This window comes from Pinus tabuliformis, chromosome 1_1 (assembly GCF_031772625.1).
Source record: "Pinus tabuliformis cultivar Carrire ecotype Pingquan chromosome 1_1, CPIR1, whole genome shotgun sequence".
Lineage (NCBI taxonomy): Eukaryota > Viridiplantae > Streptophyta > Pinopsida > Pinales > Pinaceae > Pinus > Pinus tabuliformis.
The window spans coordinates 172,982,611-172,999,507 of record NC_142297.1 but is presented as its reverse complement, the minus strand read 5'-3'; the positions used below and the strand labels follow the sequence as shown (position 1 = coordinate 172,999,507).

At 37.3% G+C, this 16,897-nt stretch overlaps 2 pseudogenes; both read right to left on the bottom strand.

The window, feature by feature from the left end:
- Window positions 1–2,043: 2,043 nt before the first annotated feature.
- LOC149212124 (ferredoxin-dependent glutamate synthase, chloroplastic pseudogene) lies at window positions 2,044–3,829 on the bottom strand (annotated as a pseudogene).
- A 3,342-nt stretch (window positions 3,830–7,171) lies between these two features.
- Window positions 7,172–9,442, bottom strand: LOC149212123 (ferredoxin-dependent glutamate synthase, chloroplastic pseudogene; annotated as a pseudogene).
- Between the last annotated feature and the right edge of the window lie 7,455 nt (window positions 9,443–16,897).

The window sequence follows — 16,897 nt, the reverse complement described above, 5'->3', positions numbered from 1 at the left end:
TCAAGGGTATAGCTAGAAGTGAAACCAATGGTGTTTGTGTGATGCAAAAGAAACCAATGAAAAACTAACTACATGAATGCGATCATTTGTTCTTCGATGAAAAGAGATCTCTATATGGGTTTTATGAGACTTCTATAAAGAAAAATACTTTTTCTTTTCTTTTCTAGAAGCACACTTCACACACCCAAAAACTAAAAAGACTACGAATTCTTTAACAATGCAAACTACCCTAATGCAAGATATAATGGAGATGCAAGATCCTAAATTACTCTAAAAATCGAAAGCAATTGTTTATAACTATTAATGAGCCAACTTAAGTATTAAAGAGGATACAAATTTTGAACACAAAATTCTCTCCAAACAAGAAGGACAAATTGTAAAAGATTGCAATTCACTTTCAAAAACCAAAAGAAACCAAAATCAAACTTGGCAAAAGAAAACAAGAACAAATTTTTTTGAGATCTTTTCTTTTTAAAAGAAACAACCAAAACAACTTTTTGAAATCACCCAAAATGCTACTAAAACTCGAAAATCGAAAAGAAAGCACAAGGAGTCTTTGCAAGTTACAAACTCGAAGATGAACGAAAACTTGAGGAAAAAGGCTTCATCTTGTACTAAATGACCCAAATAGCAACAAAGAGCTTAACAAACTGACCAAGAAGCCAGGTGTTATCACAAAATCGAGCACTGAAGGCTGCTAATCAGTCAGACTCTGTGTAACTATTTCAAACCAGACTTTTGACTAAGGCTTAGCCTCCTTAGCCTGAGAGGGCTCTCTCAAAGGGTTATTGATTTTAAATATTGATGAGATGGCTAACTCTTGCAAAGTAAATTTAACATATAAATTGGCTGGACAGACCTTACAAAGATTTCCATTGGGCTCATGGAGTTAATCATCATTTCAGCAAACTATAAAACCACTCATTCATAGAAGTCAAGGCATAAAATGTTTAAACACTCAAGACACCTCTCAAATAAACCTCAACTTACAAATACACACAGGAAATCAGAGCAGCAGAGTGAATTCTGAGTGATTGTGTATCTATAAAGCTGTAAAACATAAAGGATAAAACAAAACCACATATATCTTGAGCATCTGAAACAATGTATGAATCCTGAGAAGAAAAAGCAGTCATTTGTATTACTGAAAACAAGTTCTTACATAAGCCAAAATAAACTCTGTTTCTCAAGTCTCCAACCCTAATTACATCGATCATTCAGCTATATATAGAAACATGACTCTAACTACTTGGAGCTTCCTCCTCAAGCATGAGGGGAGCTCGATGACTGCCACTAATGACACCTATCTTCTTTTAACAAACTATTTAATACAATAACCACTAACAGAAGTTCTAAAGAGTTCTAATTTGGTTATAACTCTAACTCTATCTTCTTCATAAATTGATTCCTCCTTGCAGCTTTGACACTTGGCTTCCTCTTCGTTTGGCTGAGATGACATGAGATGAGAAATTAATGTCCCATGTTGGCTTTGGATACTGAAGGCTTTGATCCGCTCCATGTTGGCTGAGAATATCCCTAAATTTTCGGTTCTGGTCCTCCATCACTTCAAGTATTCAGCAGCAGGTACTTTAAGTCTTTAATGAGCCAAGAATATAGGGCATCACCATGTTTCTAATATGTTGGAAGCTTCTTTGATGGACAGGTGTGCCAACCAACTTCTCATATGCAGCTCCCTCAAAACCCTAATCACCGAGAATAAAGTGGCTTTATAACCAAAAATCTTAAACTTAGGTTAAAAGATTTCACCTTTTGTTAAAGGTACACCTGGCATATGTTGAATGGTTGTAGCAGCTTCCTTTGATCCCTTTCATGTCACTGAGGTGTTCCCTTTGCAAATTTCTGATTCTTCTTTCAAACTGTTTGCCTGCGTTTTAAAAACAACACCTACAGCAGTTTCGCAATTTCGTAGCGCGCTACGAAACTGCGAAACTGTTTTAAACAATTTCCATTTCCCTTGAGATTTTTACTACTCTGCCACCTGATTGCAAAACTCCTTTTTACCTTGGATATGTATAGCAGGGTCTACATGCCTTCAAAATAAGGAACTAAGCAAAATTTTACAAAACTTAGAACACACCTTTCGCGCAGCCCATTCTCAATAAGTGTCTGATGTGTCTCTGTAAGACCAAGCTCCCAAGGACCACCTGCATGTTTGATAGAACTTATTGGACTTGCTCCAGTGCCCCCATCATGTCCTGATATCTGTATTATATCAGCATTGCCTTTTGCAACTCCAGAGGCAACAGTTCCAATTCCAGCCTCTGCTACAAACTTGACAGAAACCTTTGCCATTGGATTGACCTGGTGAAGGTCAAACATCAATTACGCAAGGTCCTCGATAGGGTAGATATCATGATGTGGAGGAGGTGATATCAGAGGTACACCAGGTTTAGAGTTACGCAATCTTGCTATGTAAGTGCTGACTTTCTTTCCAGGCAGTTGCCCTCCATCGCCTGGCTTTGCTCCTTGTGCAATCTTGATCTCTAACTGATCTGCATTAACTAGGAAAGTTGGAGTAACACCAAACCGACCTGAAGCAACCTGTTTAATTGCACTAGTGGCAGTGTCACCATTTCGAAAACCTTTAAGGTGTGGAAATGTTGATGAATATCCATCAACTACATCTGATAGAGGTCTCCAATGCACAGGATCCTCACCACCTTCCCTTGAATTTGATTTTCCTCCTATTCTGTTCATTGCCACGGCAATCGATTCATGTGTTTCCCTTGAAATAGCACCAAGTGACATGCCCCCAGTGCAAAAGCGCTGCACAATTTCTGAAGTTGGTTCGACCTTCCCAACAGAAATAGAAGGCCGATCACTTGCAAATTCTAGGAGGTTACGAAGGACATTTACTGGCCGGTTAGCAAGGTGTTGTTGGTAGACTGAAAATGCGTTTTCATTTTTCTCATGAACAACTTTATGTAGCAATTTTGACATCTCTGGATCATAGCCGTGATATTCACCTCCAGGTCTAAACTGTATAAAGCCGAAGTTTTCAAGCCTCCTAGCAGTATCCTCAGAGAAGGCTTTCACCCAAAATGACAATGATTCACGTGCCAGCTCATCCATATTCAAACCACCAACTCGGGAGAAACTCCCACAAAATGCTATGTCAACCACTTCTTTACCTAGCCCATATATCTCAAAAATTTGTGCTCCACAATAACTAGAAAGCAACGAGATACCCATCTTTGAGAGTATCTTCAAGAGGCCAGCGTTAATTGCCTTGCCAAAATTCTTCTGAGCTTGCTCGATTGTAACTGTTGGCATTTTCCCATTCCTCATCATATTTTCAGCTTTGGCACTCAGACGCCATTATCGACATGTCTCTAGTGCCAAATATGGACAAACATCACTCACACCATACCCAATTAGGCAAGCAAAATGATGTGTACTAAAACATTGAGTTGTATCAGCAATTATCGATGCTGACATACGCAAGCCATTTTGAATGAGGTGTTGATGAACAGCTCCAGCTGCCAAAAGAATAGGAATTGCTGGCCTAGTTGGTTCCAATTCATCGACACGATCACTGAGGATTAACAGATGTGAACCACCTCGAACAGCCTCATCTGCAGCTTCACAGAGTCTATTTATTGCTTTTTCCAAAGATCCATCAAGACCTTTGCTGATATCAAAAATATTGGTAATCTGCGAGCCTTCAAATATGAATCTTTCTTCAGTAGCTCTAGCTCTCCCTCATTCAGCACGGGACTTGCAAGAGTTACCTGAGCAGCATTCTTTGGTCCAACTTCCAAAATATTTTCTCGTTTTCCAAGACTAACTTCCAGAGACATGACTAGGCCTTCCCCTGCTTCCACTTGTTTTGCTATAATGTCAAGCTCAGACAACCGTGTTGTAATGCTTCTGCCAGCTAGCGGAAAGGCATCTAAGCTAGAATAATGCTTTTAATGTTTGATGCGTTCACTTTTTTTACAAGCCCATGATACTTTTACGAAGAGCATCCCAAGACATACGCTGATATTCCAAGCTGCTTTTATCTTGTAAATCTTTCATCATTTGCACCATGATAAACTAAAACTTTAGTGCTTCCTTCAACAATAAACCGAGCAATGTCGTTCCTCCATTGAATAACAGCTACCATGGGACAAACAACAAGGGTGCCTTTAACCTGAGGTAGTACCTTGCAATCACTAAAACTGTCACCTTCAGATTCAGAACTGATGACAAGCACACACGCAGGATCTTGAGAGCATGCCTCCTAGAAGGTGCATCCACCCCAGAGCTATTTTGCATGACAGCTGCTATGAATTCGAAAAAAAATCCCCCATTTCCTAGCGCAGCCAATGCAAAATATGAATTATGCGCTACGAAATCACCTAAAAGATGTTGCGCTGCAAAACTGCTAAAAGAATCTATGCGCTGCGAGAACAGTTTGTCCTTAAGCTAGTCTGAGCAATTTTGGCAACAAATTTTTCAGTGATAACAGTGGCTCCACTTGGGATAGTGTGCCCTTGTGGTACACTAAGAACTCGCAGGTCCAGTGCATTATAAAATTTATTTGACAAACATCTTCTTTAAGTTCCTTGGGCCTTCACCTCGGGCTTTAGCTGGATGATCACTGTAGGAGAAAGAAAACTACATCTACTGAAAAACAAAAATGCTCAGTCAACCTTGAGCTTATTTGCAATTTCCTACCTACCTACCCTATCAATTTCAAACTTCTTTCAGCTCAATCAATGTGAAATTTCCAATGTAGCCAATCATTTGTCTTATCTGATATTTGATTTCTTTGACTGCATCGGAGTTCAGAGCCAATATGATAGTGTGATGACTGCTGCCACTGAAATTGTCTCTGATCTTTATAGGAAAACTGAAACACTGGAGAGTAAAACTCTTCCATGTAATCAGCTATAGGATCCCAGAATACATGATCAGCTTGATTTTTCTTGTAACTTTCTGGTTGTGCAAACTGATCTTCAACAACAGTGTTCAGTTCCTCAATCGTGAAAGAGAAAGGAACCAGCATTGTCTCCTTGCGTTCTGCCATAGAAAACTTCTGAAAATAATGATCATGATTATGAAAACTATATGCCTGAATTTGACCTTCTACACCTTCAATTTCTTTCTCAATGTCCTCAGCAACTTCATCCAGAAATCTCATCTTATCCTTTGCCTTGCAGTCAAAGGATTTTAGATATGAGGACAAGTACAAAGGAAAATTTTCATTTGTTTCTCCATTACTATGATCATTATTCCATTGTTTGAAACCTTGAACTGAAGGAGAGTTTGCCACCACCTCTGACCTATCTATCCATTCCTCCAAAAACATAAGCCATAAATCTTGAAATGACTTAACGGATTTGATAGGAAAACTTTCAATCCATTGTTTACATTTCCCTTGAAGTGAATCATAGAATAACATAATGCAAACATCCTCATGTTTAACTCTAAGAAGCTGTGAAAATTCACAAAAATCTGATATATGCTTCAAAGTTAAACTCAAATCTTCTCCGTTGAATTTTGGACCATTCCTTAGAAAATAGGCATCCTTGGGAAAATGATTTGGGAAACCATGAATTCCTGAAAAATCTATGCATGCATACCTTGAAATAAGAATGGTAGCACCTGGGTCCTTCATAACTCCAGTGGAATCACCATGAACCTATCAATTTCGAATTCTTCAACAATGGAGTCGCCAAGGTAGTTTTGCAGCCTCAAAAACCTTCTGAGCTCCTGCTACCTTCAGAAGTTCAGCTTCATGATTTCGGGAAAGAATAATCTTCAGGCTCTCGGCAGACGCACCAAAATGTTATCACAAAATCAAGCACTGAAGGCTGCTAATCAGTCAAACTCTGTGTAACTATTTCAAACCAGACTTTTGACTAAGGCTTAGCCTCCTTAGCCTGAGAGGGCTCTCTCAAAGGGTTATTGATTTTAAATATTGATGAGATGGCTAACTCTTGCAATGTAAATTTAACATATAAATTGGCTGGACAGACCTTACAAATATTTCCATTGGGCTCAGGGAGTTAATCATCATTTCAGCAAACTATAAAACCAGTCATTCATAGAAGTCAGGGCATGTAATGTTTAAACACTCAAGACACCTCTCAAATAAACCTCAACTTACAAATACACACAGGAAATCAGAGCAGCAGAGTGAATTCTGAGTGATTGTGTATCTATAAAGCTGTAAAACATAAAGGATAAAACAAAACCACATATATCTTGAGCATCTGAAACAATGTATGAATCCTGAGAAGAAAAAGCAGTCATTTGTATTACTGAAAACAAGTTCTTACATAAGCCAAAATAAACTCTGTTTCTCAAGTATCCAACCCTAATTACATCGATCATTCAGCTATATATAGAAACATGACTCTAACTACTTGGAGCTTCCTCCTCCAGCATGAGGGGAGCTCGATGACTGCCACTAATGACACCTATCTGCTTTTAACAAACTATTTAATACAATAACCACTAACAGAAGTTCTAAAGAGTTCTAATTTGGTTATAACTCTAACTCTATCTTCTTCATAAATTGATTCCTCCTTGCAGCTTTGACACTTGGCTTCCTCTTCGTTTGGCTGAGATGACATGAGATGAGCAATTAATGTCCCATGTTGGCTTTGGATACTGAAGGCTTTGATCCGCTCCATGTTGGCTGAGAATATCCCTAAATTTTCGGTTCTGGTCCTCCATCACTTCAAGTATTCAGCAGCAGGTACTTTAAGTCTTTAATGAGCCAAGAATATAGGGCATCACCATGTTTCTGATATGCTGGAAGCTTCTTTGATGGATAGGTGTGCCAACCAACTTCTCGTATGCAGCTCCCTCAAAACCCTAATCACCGAGAATAAAGTGGCTTTATAACCAAAAATCTTAAACTTAGGTTAAAAGATTTCACCTTTTGTTAAAGGTACACCTGGCATATGTTGAATGGCTGTAGCAGCTTCCTTTGATCCCTTTCATGTCACCGAGGTGTTCCCTTTGCAAATTTCTGATTCTTCTTTCAAACTGTTTTCCTGCGTTTTAAAAACAACACCTACAGCAGTTTCGCAATTTCGTAGCGCGCTACGAAACTGCGAAACTGTTTTAAGCAATTTCCATTTCCCTTGAGATTTTTACTGCTCTGCCACCTGATTGCAAAACTCCTTTTTACCTTGGATATGTATAGCAGGGTCTACATGCCTTCAAAATAAGGAACTAAGCAAAATTTTACAAAACTTAGAACACACCTTTCGCGCAGCCCATTCTCAATAAGTGTCTGATGTGTCTCTGTAAGACCAAGCTCCCAAGGACCACCTGCATGTTTGATAGAACTTATTGGACTTGCTCCAGTGCCCCCATCATGTCCTGATATCTGTATTATATCAGCATTGCCTTTTGCAACTCCAGAGGCAACAGTTCCAATTCCAGCCTCTGCTACAAACTTGACAGAAACCTTTGCCATTGGATTGACCTGGTGAAGGTCAAACATCAATTGCGCAAGGTCCTCGATAGGGTAGATATCATGATGTGGAGGAGGTGATATCAGAGGTACACCAGGTTTAGAGCTACGCAATCTTGCTATGTAAGTGCTGACTTTCTTTCCAGGCAGTTGCCCTCCTTCGCCTGGCTTTGCTCCTTGTGCAATCTTGATCTCCAACTGATCTGCATTAACTAGGAAAGTTGGAGTAACACCAAACCGACCTGAAGCAACCTATTTAATTGCACTAGTGGCAGTGTCACCATTTCGAAAACCTTTAAGGTGTGGAAATGTTGATGAATATCCATCAACTACATCTGATAGAGGTCTCCAACGCACAGGATCCTCACCACCTTCCCTTGAATTTGATTTTCCTCCTATTCTGTTCATTGCCACGGCAATCGATTCATGTGTTTCCCTTGAAATAGCACCAAGTGACATGCCCCCAGTGCAAAAGCGCTGCACAATTTCTGAAGCTGGTTCGACCTTCCCAACAGAAATAGAAGGCCGATCACTTGCAAATTCTAGGAGGTTACGAAGGACATTTACTGGCCGGTTAGCAAGGTGTTGTTGGTAGACTGAAAATTCGTTTTCATTTTTCTCATGAACATCTTTATGTAGCAATTTTGACATCTCTGGATCATAGCCGTGATATTCACCTCCAGGTCTAAACTGTATAAAGCCGAAGTTTTCAAGCCTCCTAGCAGTATCCTCAGAGAAGGCTTTCACCCAAAATGACAATGATTCACGTGCCAGCTCATCCATATTCAAACCACCAACTCGGGAGAAACTCCCACAAAATGCTATGTCAACCACTTCTTTACCTAGCCCATATATCTCAAAAATTTGTGCTCCACAATAACTAGAAAGCAACGAGATACCCATCTTTGAGAGTATCTTCAAGAGGCCAGCCTTAATTGCCTTGCCAAAATTCTTCTGAGCTTGCTCGATTGTAACTGTTGGCATTTTACCATTCCTCATCATATTTTCAGCTTTGGCACTCAGACGCCATTATCGACATGTCTCCAGTGCCAGATATGGACAAACAACACTCACACCATACCCAATTAGGCAAGCAAAATGATGTGTACTAAAACATTGAGTTGTATCAGCAATTATCGATGCTGACATATGCAAGCCATTTTGAATGTGGTGTTGATGAACAGCTCCAGCTGCCAAAAGAATAGGAATTGCTGGCCTAGTTGGTTCCAATTCATCGGCACGATCACTAAGGATTAACAGATGTGAACCACCTCGAACAGCCTCATCTGCAGCTTCACAGAGTCTATTTATTGCTTTTTCCAAAGATCCATCAAGACCTTTGCTGATATCAAAAATATTGGTAATCTGCGAGCCTTCAAATATGAATCTTTCTTCAGTAGCTCTAGCTCTCCCTCATTCAGCACGGGACTTGCAAGAGTTACCTGAGCAGCATTCTTTGGTCCAACTTCCAAAATATTTTCTCGTTTTCCAAGACTAACTTCCAGAGACATGACTAGGCCTTCCCCTGCTTCCACTTGTTTTGCTATAATGTCAAGCTCAGACAACCGTGCTGTAATGCTTCTGCCAGCTAGCGGAAAGGCATCTAAGCTAGAATAATGCTTTTAATGTTTGATGCGTTCACTTTGTTTATAAGCCCATGATACTTTTACGAAGAGCATCCCAAGACATACGCTGATATTCCAAGCTGCTTTTATCTTGTAAATCTTTCATCATTTGCACCATGATAAACTAAAACTTTAGTGCTTCCTTCAACAATAAACCGAGCAATGTCGTTCCTCCATTGAATAACAGCTACCATGGGACAAACAACAAGGGTTCCTTTAACCTGAGGTAGTACCTTGCAATCACTAAAACTGTCACCTTCAGATTCAGAACTGATGACAAGCACACACGCAGGAGCTTGAGAGCATGCCTCCTGTAAGGTGCATCCACCCCAGAGCTATTTTGCATGACAGCTGCTATGAATTCGAAAAAATCCCCCATTTCGTAGCGCAACCAATGCAAAATATGAATTATGCGCTACGAAATCACCTAAAAGATGTTGCGCTGCAAAACTGCTAAAAGAATCTATGCGCTGCGAGAACAGTTTGTCCTTAAGCTAGTCTGAGCAATTTTGGCAACAAAATTTTCAGTGATAACACTAGGGAAGAAATGCTTCCAAATTCGTAAAAAAGACTTTCAAAAAGCAAGAAAAGCTATAAGGCCACAAAACAAAGGAAAGAAAAGCAAGTGGATCCAAATACTGAGCTTGACACTAAAAATGAAAACAATCTCCTATTCTAGAGGACCAGAACAATCAAGAACTTCTAAACGAAGTCTTGTGTGCTAAAACACCAATTACAAACTCGTTCAAAAATCAAACTTAGGCCAAATCTTTTCAATGTTGCAGAATAATGAAATTATTCAGACAAAAATTGACCACACAGAGACTAAAAAGACCAAGAAACAAATCTATTTGGGTAGAGAGATTTGAAAAAACAATGCAAAAATTGGTATACACGACTGTGTTCAAGCACAAAGGCATGTACACACGCTTCTGATATGGGAAACTCACATATATGCGAGTTCACTTCACATAAATAAGTGTGTGTATGCTACTGTAAATAGAGTAAAAGGCTTATACAAAGCTGTTCAATGAAGGTAAAAAACAAAGCTAGATCAAAAAGATCAGACTTAAGGTCTAAGACTCTAATAGACCAAATAAGAATGTAATAGCAAGAAAACCAAAGACTAAGCCCTTATTGACATTTAACAACCCAAACTAGGAATAAAAAGATTGTTATCCGTAGCAGAGTCACCAAGTGTGTTTCGGGAATAAGTACCCTAGGGCTTTGGGTTAGAACCCAAATAGAGCATAAGAAAACTACAACAAGAAACACTCATACAACTCAAGTAAAATGCTTATATAATCAAACTATGTAAGAGTGACCGTACCCGGATTTCCTTTGTCCAAGTAGGTCCCGCAAGGTTCAGACCCTCTGCAACTCCTGATGTTCTTCAAACCTCAAAATCATTCAATTTGAACATACATAGCAATATAGAAGTAAAGCATATTCACGAAATTTGACTTTATATCATATAAAAAATTGATTGATCATACATCAAAACAATATTCATATATGAATTACAACATAATTTGACGCATAAACAAAGTTAATTTCAGAAACAAGACAACATTTCTTTTATTGCAGTAAGCTATAAATGACATGGAGAGAATTCACCTGATTCTTCTTCTTTCAGCTCCAAGTGGAACCGTCCTTCAGATTCGTCCTATCCCAAACTTCATCAATCTTCTTCCATAACCAACACCATGATATCTCAAGCAAGAGGGAGAATATCTATAATCAAGGAAACAAGGGTTTCCTGAAGCTTGGGGAAGTGCATGAGGCACATGGTTTCATTAGACTTAGTCAGGGATAATCTCAGTATAATAACTCTATCTCTTCTCCTCCCTTAGGCCTTCCCATAAAATTCTATTTATACTTCTTCCAATTAGTTTTTTAGTTGGGAAACAGTTGGGCCATGGGCAATAGGAGGTAATCAATAGGTAAAACCCGTGAACTCTTCCCATAATTAAGGAAATTTAATTTTTTAAGTGTTTTAACACATATACGCTGGTTGGGTATTGACTAACCCGCGGGTACATGCTTTTATCTCAGGGTAAAGTAGCGTACAGGGAATAAAACACTGTTTTTAATATATTTGGACCAAGTCTGGAAGGAGGGGTTGCCCTAGGCCATAAACCAAGCATCGCAAATACCAAGGGTGGTAGATGGTGTTATAACTGTGTACACACACACACACATATGTAGACTTGTATTCCAAGCTTAATGTTAGGTAAAACATTATAGTGGGCATCACTTATGGATTAATTAATGGCTATGAAAATTGGAAAAGGCATTGGTAAAGGAAAAGAGGTAGTAAAATAAAGGAAAATGGGAGAAAACAGATACGAAGAGACACATGTTTGCATGCAATGGAAAATAAAGGGAAAATGAAGGAAAATGAAGAAAATAGAGGCCTCAATGATAAAAAGGGCTTGAGAAATAATTTCTAGCTTTTTGGTTAGTTTGAGCTTTTTGTTAGTTTTAGATTTGCACTCCCATACTCTTGCACACTTCGAGAATTCTTGGAGCATGCTTGGAGCACTCTAGTATTCACTTGGATTTGGAGAAGGAAGAAAAGGAAAGTAGGGAAACAAAAGGGAAAATTTGGATCAACAACTACAAAAAGGATACTTTGTAGGTAACCTGATGCATGTGTGATTTCCTTTCTGATTTATGGATGCATGGTATATGCATGTGATTCATTGGTCATGTGATGTCACTCGGATGGATATTTGCATTTATTAACAGTGGTTTCAACCTTGCCATTCTATTTTCTAGATAGCCATGGTGTTGTGGGTATCCCACTTGTTTTTCTAATTAGTGCTCAAGTTCCCTATGGTTGTGGGTTAGAACAAATGCTTTGTAAGCCCTAGAATAGTTTAGGTTGAGTACTAATTCCTAGAGATGTAGTTTGGGTAAAACACTCTAGAGCCCTTGGTGGGTTGAGTTACTATTCCTTGGAACCCTGATTGGAACAAACGCTCTAGAGCCTTGGAAATATGTGAGTTGAATTACTATTTCTTGGAGCCCTAGACATCTTGGGTAGAGACCGACCTAGTTAACTTTAGTGATTTCAAGACTATAGAGGTGAAATGACTGTGGTTGAGGGTTGACGTAGTTGGCATCATGGAATCCTTGGTTTGGTTTTGTTTTGGTTTAACCCATGTGATACCACATTAATTATTGGAATATTATGTGAGGACGATTGGCTGAAAAAGAGATTTGGTTCAACCCAATCTATGGTTAGGTGGTATGTGGAATTCCCTGACTTGGTTGGAATTTTCATGTGTTAATAAGAGATATTTTACTATTGTAGTCTATGAGCATTGTATTGGTTATCACGTTGACATTATGGCTGATTTTCCATGGTTTCCATTATGTTTATATGTTATTTATATGATGTATTCTATCTATGGGTTTTGACATGTTTTCATAAGCTAATGAAATTTCAATTAATGCATGGGATAACAAGTGTTATTGAAGCTAGTTAGAGAGGGATTAGAGACTTCTTGCCGATTCGTAGATGACGATTGTCAGTTTATGATTAGGTATGCATTCATGACCTATAACTTACATCTTCATCATATGTTTGACGAAATGTATATCATGGATTAGGCATGTCTAGGTCAATATTTTAATTCAAGTTGAATATTTAACATTGTTATTGTCTTTTCTATGCTTCTGGGAAGTTACAAGCAGTTCTGGATAGTGTTCTGGAGGCTAGCCTGGAAAAGTGGCTTACATCTCAGAAATACATGCATAGAACTGGAGGATTTGAGTCATAACCGCATGGAAGCAAGCTTGTGAGTGCGGTTATAGGCTTCCAACCACATGGATGCAATGTCAAGTGTGCAGTTATGGATTTAGTGTTGAAGTAAATTCTACACACATGGAAACATTGCTCCATAATTCTAAGCTCGATTAGGATCACCCAAGGATATGGCTAACCCAAGACAATATAAATCCCATAAGTTAAATGATCATACAAGTAGTCTCCATGCAATTCTTAATGCTACAAGGGTTTGAGAAAGTACCTTTCCTCCTGATAGGTCAATGAAGGTTTTTGATTCTAATGCATAATATTCTTTGCTTCAATACATAGAACTCTTCTTCATCCTTCGAATCCCAAACGTACACATAAACACAAACAAAAATTATGAAAAGTGACCTTCCACAAAATCTTATCAACTCAATACATCAAGAAATGCATGCACATAAATCACTGCAAATGATGATATAAAGGAGGGGAACATAAATATTCATTACCCATATAAACGAGTATACATTAAAATACCTTTAGCTTCAATAGTCCTCTCCTCATTTTGGAAGAGTGTCCCCACTATAATGAATAAGAAATCAAAGCAGCATCAAGATCTCAAAACTAAATCACAATAGCAGTATATGACTCTCTTATTCAGGCTCACAAATTCCAACTAGCGTCACACTATAGAATGGCCGAGTATAAACAAGAATAGGAAGACTTGAAGGAGGATGAATGTAGACATCTAGGATGAAGAGAATTTAGAGAAGCTTCTCAATAGTGTTTCCTAGCTAGCTCAAATAAATGAGATAAGAAAATGATTTGAATTGATCTCTTGGGAACCATAGGTATCTAGAAAAAATCTCCTAACCGCGTGGACAAAACTATGAAATCTTGGCCATAACCACACAGAGAAGTTTCCTTCCATGCAATTGGAGGGTTCCAACCACACTCACAATCTGTGATGGATGTGGTTTGGGAGAAAATATGGGAAAAAGAGTGATCAAGGCTAAGGTAAAAGGTCAAAAACATAATGACTCAAGAGGACTAACAGTAGGGAGAAAAATAGGTTGATAGTAGCTACCTCAGAGAAAAAGGGTTCCAACTTAGGGATTGATCACTTGGGTAGTTTTCCAACTCCAAAGTGATCTGTAGTCCCTATGGGATGTCAGTAGGTGTTTAGTTTGTAGGCCCCACTTCATTAACTGGAACTTGGAGATCAGGTCATGTCATAGTGACACTTGTCTCATGTTTACCCTAGAAAGATTGTGAGTTTGGGTAAATTTGGAAGGAGGGGTGTAATGCCCTCCTCCCAAAATAAAGGAGGAATAATAGGTTGCTCAACGACTGAGAAATAGTTTTAGTAGGGGGGATGACATACCTCCAAATTTGGTAAAACATAAGGCTCATCTAACCTTTTCAAGGCACATAAAGGTTATGTTAGACCTTATTTTTTGCACTTAATAACATTTTATTATATTAAATGAGTACTTAGGGAGGTTAAAGAGATTTATCATGATTTATGTACCTAATGTTATTATTGTGCAACATATTGAGAATTTTTTTCATAAATTATGGTGATATCCAGTCATACTGATTTGTGGGACCTATCCCCTACTACGGAAGGTTCAAACTCGACTACCTTAGAGCAATAAATGCTCCTCATCGTAGCTATGAGGTGACTCAAGCAACATGATCCATTTGCCTATGTCTTTTGGACAGAAAATAATCCTCCTTTCAAGGAGGCCACTCGTCATTCATTTTGTATAAATAGAGGTCTTTAGTATCCCATTAGTAAGCTAGTAGTGAGTAGAAGTAATAGGATAATAGTCTAGAAAGTCTAGTATTGAAATTCTACAACTTTTTACTATGTAAGTGATTCCTCAATTAATGAAATATTGCTTTGGTTTTAGTATTTAGTCTATTTTTCCTTCAAGGATATAAGCTTCCTTGGGTTAGGGACCATCTTAAGTGCTCAATAACCCTTATATATCGTTATTATTTATAAATTTATTCATTTCTACATTTATTCATGAATATTTTTTTATGCAAGGTTAATTAGCTTGTTTCTTAATAGTGTTTTCTTATGTAGTATTTGGGCACTAGATGGTAGCATTATTAGTGATTATATTGTTTGATTAGCACTTTTATTTATGTATCTAAACTCACTTTACTTGCCAATATTTATTTTTTGTCCATTATTGTTGTTTTGTTGTGATTGCATAGTCCCCCACTTTTGCATCTATAGGATACTCTACAACCACACATTTTGCTAAATAAATCCTTCTACCACTAATTTCATGGCATGGATATGAGTTCTTTATAATTTCTTGGCGTTTATCTAGCCCATTTTTCTTTCTAGTTACCATGCCTTTAGCACTATTTACCGCTTGTTGGATTGTCTCATGTAGCAAAACAAAAACTCTTGTTTGCATTTTTCTTCTGAAACTCACCAAAATTTGCATCCAACTCATGCTTCACCTTCTTTAATATGTTATAATTTCCTTGGAACCTTGTAGATGGAATTTAGAAGAAAGAGACTAAGTATATTTTTTGACCCATTTCGCTATAGAAATTGTCTTTTTCTATAGAATTTGGGTTTGCTATTGATAAGTTTTATTTCAATTTTGAGATTGCTTTCACTCCATAGTAGAACAAATATGCTTTCATTTCATCATAGTTATGTGGTTTTCCTCCTTTGATTGTAGTTATCATAGGTTTTCTTATTGTATTTCATTTCCTATAATTCTGAATTTTGCCTATAGCTTATAACAATTGGAATGATCTATATGTAGTTAGATATCATTTTAGTAATTCCACCTTTATAAAAGCCAACAAGTGAAAAGGATAGTGCTTATTGTACACATAGTTTTGACCCATCTTATGTTTGTACAAACCCTGGGTTGGCAATTAAGGATTGGAACCTTAGGAGTTGCAGCATTTTGGTTGCAATATTGAAGGCCACCAATTTGCATTGTGATTTAAATAAATATGTAAAGGTCACAATACATTATAGATGAAAATAAATTAATATTTGAAATTCCATTCATTGATCTAAAGGAGATGAAGAAAATATACTCTTTATAAACATAACATAAAAAGTTGGAATACAAGACCAAACACAATGTGTATGACAACCATCACTGATAGGCTAATTCCCATTATTCAAAAATAACTATGCTACCAAAAAAATAAAATTTCATTTAAAACTAAAAAAATAAAAATAAAATAAAATATTATCATTACAAAATATAAATTTAAAAAATAATTTACTTAATTTATTAAATTAATAAAAAAACATAAATAATTTTTATATTAAATAGCTCGATAAAACACTAAAATATGAATATGATATATCTAGTATTTTTAGAGTATATCTAGTTTTGAAAGTATATATATATATATATATATATATATATATATATACTTTCAAAACTAGATATACTCTAATAGCCCAGGAAAATTACATAAAAGTAATGTTAACGACTGAAGGAGAGCCAAATGAGTGACACAAGTGAATGAAAAATATGAAAACCAACTATGGAGGAACTCTGACCTCTAAGCTCTGCCCTCTTCTTCAGGGATTTTCTATTAATATTTATAACCAACAAAAACTTAAAAAACTTTTCAATTACTTTCCATCTATGTATTTATAACCAACAAAAAAAACTTTAAAAAATGACATGTGGAAACCCTACATTGTTTAATCCTATACCCTGGCATGTCCGTGGAACGTGTTTGGTGGTGCAATTACCACCATCATTTAATTTTCAATTGTGCGACGGTTTCTTGGGACAACGCACGCAAACCAACAACAATAATGTATGACACAATAGATTAAAATTGCTTAAAAACAATTAAAAGTGCATTTTTGATAAAAACTAAGTGAGCTTTCCACCAGCAAAACTTTGTGACAACAGAATTTCGATCTGTGCAAATAGTTTTATTTAGCGCATACAAGGCACAAACTTTTCACTAACAAAACGGTGTGATACAACTGATTCAAACTATTTTCTATTAGGGGATAGGTTAAAATTTTATGAGGGGTTAAAGATGAGATTTATTTTTCAG